Below are 9,632 nucleotides of genomic sequence, written 5' to 3'. Positions count from 1 at the left end.
TTGGGGGTGGGTCCACCTGGAGCTGACCTGCACTTCTGTATTTGGAGGGCTGTTAGGGGGAAGTGGCTGTTAAAATGGCCAGTCCTAATGGGAAGTCATCAGGAATTCCCACCACCTTAAGTCCTGTTACACATGCCAGGCAGGATAGGTAGGTTGTCATCTTGGGAAGAGTCAGGTCCCCCTAGCTAGAAGCACTGCAGCCAAGGCCAGATGACCGCTTTGAAGGGGATATTTTGCTTGCCAGAGGGGTTGGATCCTTCTGAAAACCCTAAGTCTGGTTCTTGGTTCTTGGGAGCCGTTCTTTTCGGGGAGGCAGGGATGGATATTGCTATTTGAGGCTGCCTTTGGTTCCTTGCACTCAGTAAGTTTTGGGGGTGAGCTGAATTTCTACCTTCACTTGATCTCTCCCAAAGTTACGTCTGCAGCAGACATTGGCTGGGCTGCCCTTGAGGCTTGGGAAGACCTACCTTAATGCACCCTGTCAACTCTTCCTTCCCTGCTGGGGTGGGGGGGGCAGATGCCCTTTCCTAGGGCAGCGACTGCTGGTGGAGGGAGGGGACAGCAGCCCTTCCTGGGACTGGAGTGAACCCAGGCTGCCAGTGCGTGCAGAGGGAACGAGGGTGTGTGTGTGTGTGTGTGTGTGTGTGTGTGCGCGTGCGCGCGCGTGGTGGTGGTGGTGGTGGTGGTGGCATGTGATCTTCCTTGCTGACTAAAGGCAAAAAGACATTTAATTGTTTACCTTGAGCTCATTCCCTGCAGGCGTAGGTGAGCATATGGCAGACATCTAATTCTCTGGCTCATGGTGACACTGGCTGGGTTCTCAGAGGCTAAGCATACCCATCGGTCTGCTCAGAATTTCTTCAGTTGGAATCCATCACTTGAGTGATACCAAAATTAGAAACATAGACTCCAGGATGCCTTTGAGGGTGGGGGTTGCCTGTACAGGCAAGGAGATACTCGCTATGGCCTTGGGAAACTCTCTGTACCTAAGCCTTGACCCTTTTCCCCACCTAAGAGTCTCCATGGGAAACACAGGCTGGAATTTCGGCCGCTCAGGCCCTGCACGGTTATCACCACAAAGTTGGATTTTCTGCCATCTACATCTTCAAGATAGAGGAGATCCGTCCAAAGTTATATGGGAAAAGAACTAGCAGAAACTTGGGCCTTTTCTTCCTAAATCCTGGAAGATGGAGGGGCCTTAGCAATGGGCCTGTGCTCTAAGCTGCACGTGAGGGAGGTGTGAGCCCAGAGTTGGCAGAAGACCTTCATCCCTAAGCTCCTCTGCAGCAGGGAAGACGGGAGACATGCAGAGAGAGCTGGAGGTAAGGCCTACACCAAGGGAAGTGGAGCAGGGAAGGTCAGGTCTGCCTTTGTCAGCAAGTTCCTTAGATGCAAGGACTGCTTCCCTACCTCCGGTCCCAGACCTTGGGGCATCTCTGGTTTGGGGGCCTGCATGAGGTCTGCCCTGGTAGGGCAGGGCCTCCATGGCTGTTTGTCTGGCAACCCATGGTCTGGCCCTTGGCTACGGGTCTTCCCTTGGAGCAGCAAAAAGAAAAGAGTTACTTTGGCCACTGAGCAAGGACTTACCTCTCTGGGCCAGGAAGCTTCATTTTCAGGAGGAAGTTTGGGGGCCTACTGCAGCTCATTGACACTCTGGTGAAAGGAGGGCCTTTGAGAGAACAGGGAGGCAGACACGAGATAGGTCTTATAGCCCATTGGATCATGAAACACTGGTTACCAAAGGAACAGACAGCGTCATGGCAGGAGGAAGCTTCCATGGCATGGAGGGAGAGGGCGATGGAACCCTTTGACCCGGGTTCAGATCCCAGCTCTCTTTGTGCCAGCTGTGCCTTGGGCAGATGACTCAACCTTGGAGTTTTCATCTGTATCTCAAGAGGTGGCTGAGGATCCAGTGAACAGTTAGCACAGACAGCTCTTCACAAGTGGCAGGTAGTCTGAGAACTTCCTGTGTGTCAACTCATTACATGCTCATGTGACCTCATGGAGGCACTCCTATACTCTCCTCATTTTATGTATGGAGAAATTGGGGCACAGAGAAGCTCACTGATTGGTCACAAAGCTAGAAGTGTTGAGATTTGAACCCAGGCGGGCCAGCTCCCTCATTGCATTTTGCCACCATGTTGCAGGCTGGCATACTGACTACATTTGGCACAGTCCCTGGCACATAGTAACTGCAAATCGACCGGTGTTAGTTCCCAACTCCTTTGGCCTGTGGAGACTTTGTAGGGACACAAGAAGCAGCCAGTTGGATTAGATGACTCTGCACACACCCCTCCAGTGTCATGATCTCATGTCCCACGAGGTCCTGGGTTGGCATGTTTGGAGGACGGTGCCTGGGAGGAGGGGGTAGGCCTCCCCCTTGGACTTTCCCCTTGTCTGCCTGCCATGGGGTGGCTTCTGTTAATGATCGACAGAGCAAAGGGTGCCCCAGGGCCACCTGGGGTGTTGGCCCTGTGCCCTTCTTCCCCTGGGATCTTACCCTCCTGCACGTAGCCAACCATTTAATCACGTCTGGCTGGACTGCCTGAAACAGTGCCTGGGTTCAGGGGGGGAGGGGGCCCAGGAGACTACCCAGGCTCCTCACCTCCTCCTGCTGCCTTGCGGATGACCCTTCTCTGACCGGCTTCTGGTCTGCTAGGCGCAAGCAAGGACCCAGAGAGTTGGGGAGCAGTGCAAAACCTTGGCAATTTCTTGAGATCAGGCCAGCGCTAGGAGTCCCCATGGTGACCCACCTCTTCTTAGTGGGCAAAGCTTGGATTGCAGAAGATCTCCCGGCCTCAGAACCCTCAGTCACAGAGGGTTACATCCGAGCTACTGTTGTGGGAACTAATCTCTGAGGAGCCAGGGCAGGTGCTGTCCCCAAGCCAGGCCAGATTCCCTCCTCCTACCCATGAGAGCCAGCTGCTGCTCAGGGACGAGGATGCTTCCCCCACGTCTCGGCTGTTTGCAGTTATTTCAACATGTTGGCGAAGGCCAGGTCTCAAGGTACAAAGCTGGGAGTGACACCTGTGCCTGCACCATCAGCCTGGGCCACAGTGAAAATAAATATTGGCAATGGCCAAACCTGAGGCAATTTTCTCACCTCCCGGGGCTAGTCAGGCAGCTGCCTCCTGACTCCCCACTGTGCCTCAGGGAGAAGGAGGTCATGACCACAAGGCACAGAGTTCATTTCTGCCCATCCCAGTGCTCCAGGGGCATGGGAGCCTCTGTTGTCCAGGGTGAGGGGCTGGATTTGGAGCCGGAAGCAGCTGGGTTCAAATCCCTGCTCAGTGTCAACCTCACCGTTGTGACCCCAGGCTGAACACTTAGCGAACAGCTTAGAGCCCCAGTTTCCCCATTCGCGAGATGGGATGACGACAAGATGATAACGACACCTCGGTCTGATGGATAAACCACAGCGCACACAATGGAGTACTATACGGCTGTATAAAAAACCAATGCGGGGAAACACAACAACATGGATGAATTACAGAAACGTAAAGTTAAGGGATAGAAGCCAGCCAAAAAGAGTGTATTGTGTGTAAGTCCACTTATATGAAGTTCATAAGCAGGCGAAACGATCTACGATGATAGAGATCCCATTAGAAGATAGACAACATACACACCAAAGTTCATTGAGCTGCATGAGGAAGATGCAAGTACTTTACTGTATGTAAGTTACATGTAAATACAAACACCTATCGCGTTGTTGTAAGTGTTCCTACATATAAGGGAAAAATGAAATTCATCAAAAAAGAAAGAAAGAAAGAAGAAAGAACGAAAGAAAGAAAGAAAGAAAGAAAGAAAGAAAGAAAAGAAAAAAGTGAAACGAAATGAGTACCCGACCCAGTATAGGCACTCAGCACCTTGTGGCTGGTTTTGGTAATAGCCACGACCTGAGGACATCAGTACCACTCCTGTTCCCTTTTTATAGAAGGAGAGAATGGGTTCGGAGCAGCTGGGGGACTTGTGTACGTGAAGTGGGATTTGAATTCCGGCACGTCGGTTTCAAGCCTACACAGCTGCCCACTACCCTATATGCCCCTCAATGCACAGGTGTTGTTTCCTTAGAAAAACTCAATGCACAGCCATCCAGACTCAAGCAAGCTAATTAGTAAATCAAAAGATCTCATTAGTAAATAGAAGCTTCCACATTAGAAAAGAGTTTCTCGCTCTGCAGATTCAAAATTAATCTCCTGTGGCTAGTTGGTACCTCCCACACTTTGTGTGAGATAGAGGGAGGCCAAGTTAGAGCCTTTCTGAGCTCTGAGGGGCTGGAGAGAGGAGAGCTTGGCTGGGCAGGCCAGCATTAGTGTCCTGGGATTCCTCCACATGGCCTGCCTGTCCAGGCCCATCTGCCCCTGAGGCTGATGGGGGCTGGGAGGCCTCTGAGGGGCCTGCCTGGCCCAGCCTGTCTTCCCCCGCCCTCAGGCTCAAGGGTGCATTGAAGCCTCACGTGGCCGTCACGGCACCACTTCTGACCCCTGTTCCATTCCACTCTTTTGGGACACGGTTGCAGTATTAAGGCTTTGGGAAACTTCTTGGATCCTGAGGGAGACACCCAGCTCAGCTGATGGGTCTGTCCACCCCCAGGCTTGGGGACAGGCTCTTGCAGGGCTGGTCCACAAGGGCAGTATGTGGAGGCCGTAGCCTCAGTGCTCTGGGAAGGGCCTGAGGCTTGGTTGGGCTCAGACAGAATGGCGGAATTGAAGATGTTCCCTCTCAGTGTTGTACAAATGAGTGCCTCCCTAAATTTGGCACTCCTGCCATCTCACTTCCCTCCCTCTCACTCTAGCCCTGCCATGCCCGCCTGGATTTATAACCCTGCTCCGGCACTTACAAGCTGTGTGGCCTTGGGCAAGTCACTTAACCTCTCTGAGACTTGTTTTCCTCCTCTAAGCGTGGGTACAGGAAACATACCCTGCTGTGGTGAGGATCAGAGGAGACGGAGAGGAAGGAGTTTTGGAAATGAAAGACCCTGGACAAAGGTGGTATTGAGGGCGTAGGAGTAGCTTGCTGCACTCCAGGGTGACAGAGCCCCCTCCCCAGGGATGTTTTAGTGTCATAACTTGAAGCGCTTTGTTGATGTGGCCCATCTTCTGGGTTCCCTGCCTTGAGTTCACATGTGGCGTGTATGTTGTAGGTGAATCTTCAAAATTTACATCATAAAAATAATGACACTCGTCAGTGTTTGTGGAGACCTACCAGGTGTTCCAGGTGCTGGTTTCAGTCTTCCATCACATGTTCTCATTTGATAGTACTTATGAGTAAGTACTATTATTAGACCCATTTTACAGATGGGGAAAGTCGGGCTCAGGAAGAGGTCAGTATTCCCAATCACACAGTTGTACATGACTGAGCTGTAACCCTGGTCCGTCTGACCCCACCACCCAAGCTCTCAAGTCCCCACGCTCCAACTGGGAGGGAGACAGATGTTAGATGCACTGGGGTCACCAGCAGATTTGGGTTCCGCGGTTTACTCTCCCCTGGGGACCCACAGGAATGGAGGAGAATATGTCTCCCCTCAGCTTGTCCTTCCTTGGGATGTTGCCATCCCATCCGGTTACCCTCTCCACAGCGCAGGGGGTCGGGGTGGTGAGCAGGGGGTCGGCTGATTTTCTGCCTCTTTTACAAATGGAGAAACTGAGGTACAATATGGTAGTGGCGAGTGCACCGGGATCACCCTCAGTTGCAGCAGCTGCATTGAAAACCAAGTCCCTGTCTCAGGTGTGCTGCTGCATGACTCGTGGTGGAGAGAATAATATTTTAGTGTCGTCCTGCCCGATGAGTGACGGAGCGACCCCGGATGCTTCAGGAGCCTCCTGAGGGCTAGGGTGATTATACTCCCTAACCAGCCTTCCTGTCCACCTGGAACCTGGGACCTTGGGGGTCTTCTCTGGCAGGCCCTGGACAGTTGCTGGAGTTGCTGTTTCTTCTTCTGGTGCTTCCTTTTCTGAGAGATGCTACCTGTAATTATCTGACTGCATTCCAGCATTCCCCCTCCACTCAAGAAAGTCACTTATTCCTGCGAGTGCAGGGTCAGGGGGAGAAAAATGATAGGTTCTCAAGCTGCAGCCAGTACCCGATGAGGACAGTGCCCGGTGAGGACAGGGGAAGGAGGCACTGCCGATCAGCCACAGCCCCCACTCGAATCCTCCCCCAATTGCCTCAAGCTGGGAGAGGGTGGGCAGGGCTCAGTGATTGGCTCAAAAAGGCCTGTTTCCCCAGGTCTCTTTCTTCCCCTGTTGCTGACACTTTGCCCCGGCCTCGAGTGCCCTCTGGCAATCTGGGCAGCCAGGCGGTGGGTTCGGTCAGACTCTTGGACTCAGGTAAAAGCCAAAATATTTTTGGTTTCTGTGTTGTCCTTGCCTCTGCTTCTCTCCTTGCATCCTGCAGCTTCTGGTTTGGTTTGGAGCTACAGCAGAGTGTTCCTGCACAGTGGATGACCCTGCAAGGCAAACAGAGCACATCAAAGCCAGAGAGGGGGCCCGGCCCCTTCCGTGCAGAGTCGGATGTTCCGGAGGGTTTCTGGACTGCAGGTCTACATGCAAAGGGGGTTCGGGAGCCGGGCTTTCTCATCTTAGACGTACATTAAAAATCACTGGAGGAGGGGCGCCTGGGTGGCGCAGTCGGTTAAGCGTCCGACTTCAGCCAGGTCACGATCTCGCGGTCCGTGAGTTCGAGCCCCGCGTCAGGCTCTGGGCTGATGGCTCAGAGCCTGGAGCCTGTTTCCGATTCTGTGTCTCCCTCTCTCTCTGCCCCTCCCCCGTTCATGCTCTGTCTCTCTCGGTCCCAAAAATAAATAAAAAACGTTGAAAAAAAATTAAAAAAAAAATCACTGGAGGATTGCAAGTTCATGCCAACATGAAGGTAAACCCGGGAGTTATATATTATGAGTACAGCTGCCCAGCTGTGCCCAGCCTGGTTTGGGGGCTGGAGAGGACAAGTCCCACCCTTGCCATAGCTTGCTGATGAACCTGAGCGGCCACTTCTAATTTCTAGCCTTTCATTTCCTTGTCTGCGCTATAGGGGGGTTGGACCAGATGCGTTCTTGGTTCTAGGATTCCATGAATCTCTTAGAAAGCAAAATGCATGGAGCCAAACTTCCTCCGCCACGCCAACTGCTGGGGCGATGGAGCCAGCAGTGTCGATGCTCCCAAGCCCCACCTAGAGTTCTGGACAGTAGGGTGTTGAGGTGTCCTGTTAATGACGTCAGGTGACTCACACGGACGGGTCTGGGACTCTAGAAGTTGACGGTCTGAACCTCCTTTGAAGTGGTGGTTTGAAACACTTTTACGAACTGGAGGTTGAATGAGACCCTGTAAGCCACCTCCCTGGTATGTTGTACTTGCCAAACACACCATTTAACATCAAAACATTCAAACAACTGTCTTATTTTAGGATGGTGCTTTGCACTTGCACATGCTGCTTAACATCACTAGCTGACTGGTTTCTGTGACACTTGGAGAATGAGTTATTGAAATTTGAAGTCCCAGGGAGGTAGATTTCAGCTGAGTTCAGGAAAGAGCTTTTTAACAAGCTGGGTTGGCCTTTGGAGGTAGTGAATTTCCTGTCATGGGTGATATTCAAACCAAAGCTGGGGGCTTACCAACCTCCCTCCCAGGCCCCCACAATGCTCTCCAGCCCTACCCCACCCCCCGGCCCCCATCAGGGAGACTACAGAGTGATTGCATGACATACTTACCAAAGCAGCCCCCTCCTCCTTAAGCTGTCATACGATCCTGGTATACTATTTTAGTACGGCTCACTCTCTGAAAGCGTCATATTTATTGATTGATTTATTTATTCTCAGTCATCATCGTGCCAAACTTGAAGGTCAAGGTGACAAAGCAGACACCTGGGCCCTTATTCACTGTTCTGTCTCCAGTGTTCCATCTCCTGGCACTCAGCAGACACCCGACACCTCCCGAATGGATAAAATTTTTGCTATTGGAATAGGCTTTATAGCTTCCGATCCTACGAGCCCCTCGTCCCACGGGATTGGGCCCCTCAGTGGTTGCAGACGTTGGAAGGAACTGAGGGAGAGCAGAGCGAGCCCTGGGGAGTCAGGTGGGCAGAGTGTCTTGCTGGCCGTATCCGTGGGTGAGTCACCCAACCTTTTTGGGGGCTTGGCTGCTTCATCTGTAAGAGGACAGGGTTGGATTTGGTTATCTCAAGGCTCTTTCCAGCTGGACCACCTTGTGATTCAAGTGCTCTGTGTTTTGTACTCACTCCTCTGTTCTCAAACTGTTTGTTCAACTCTCTTTTATTAGGGGTTCTGGGGCTATTAAAAGAGGAAAAAAACCCACAACTAAGTAGCCTTGGGAAGTGAAGAGTAAATACAAATGCAAATGGATTATTTTATTCCACATAACAAATTACAAGAACCGCAGGTAGACACCAAGGAAACTATTTAATTAAGTAATCACCAGGTTAAATATAGATAGTTCAACTCAGACACAAATTAACAACTGAGGATTGTTTTTTACTGATATACTTTAGCCATCTAACAGTGCACTCGGCTGCAACATACCTAATTATCTCTCTGCTTTAAAATATACTTTACAAACAGGTTTATACATTCTTCCTTCCTGGCTAGGAGATGCCTAGTAAGCTTGGATGAGTCCATTTCACTGGTGAGAAAAAAATTAAAAATCAGCTACTCTTTTTTAAATTTTTAATGTGTATTTATTTTTGACAGAGCACAAGTGGGGGAGGGGCAGAGAGAGAGGGAGACACAGAATCCGAAGCAGGTTCCAGTCTCTGAGCTGTCAGCACAGAGCCCGACGCGGGGCTCGAACTCCCGGAACTGTGAGATCATGACCTGAGCCGAAGTCGGACACTTAACCAACTGAGCCCCCCAGGTGTCCCCAAAACAGGCTACTCTTTTTTTTTTTAACGTTTATTTATTTTTTTGGGGACAGAGAGAGACAGAGCATGAACGGGGGAGGGGCAGAGAGAGAGGGAGACACAGAATCAGAAACAGGCTCCAGGCTCTGAGCCATCAGCCCAGAGCCTGACGCGGGGCTCGAACTCACGGACCACGAGATCATGACCTGGCTGAAGTCGGACGCTTAACCGACTGCGCCACCCAGGCGCCCCCAAAACAAGCTACTCTTAATGACAACATGAAATCAGCCCCTGCAGCTATTTATGGTTGCTGGTAAGTGTTGATGCACAGGGCATAGAGATGGCTAATTTTTTGTTGTTAGATAAATTTGGGTCTGGCCCTACCTACTCCTCTTTCTTTGTGTTCCTGGAAGAGATTTCTTCTGTATCCTGATGTGTTAACCCAAATGGCATCCACCACAAACTCAGAATTCCCTCTGTGCTGATTGGTACTAGTATTGGGTACTAGTACAACATGAAAGGTGCTATATGGTTCAAAAAGACGGAAAATGTGATCCTTGTTCATAAAAGAGTTTGCTTTTTGGCTGAGGAGGTAAGGCATAAATTAATGAAGCCATCCATTAATGAGATTGGATTTTGGACTCTGATGGCATTCTATACACATACAATAAAAGACTAGCTTGAGATAATTAGGGGCTAGTACAGCTTGTGACAGTCTGCAAATTGGGTGGTGCATTTAGTGCCAACAAGTCACAGCGGGGAGAGGCTGGAGAGTGCCTGCG

Source organism: Felis catus, chromosome B3, assembly GCF_018350175.1.
Source record: "Felis catus isolate Fca126 chromosome B3, F.catus_Fca126_mat1.0, whole genome shotgun sequence".
Lineage (NCBI taxonomy): Eukaryota > Metazoa > Chordata > Mammalia > Carnivora > Felidae > Felis > Felis catus.
Note: the sequence above shows the minus strand (reverse complement) of the source record.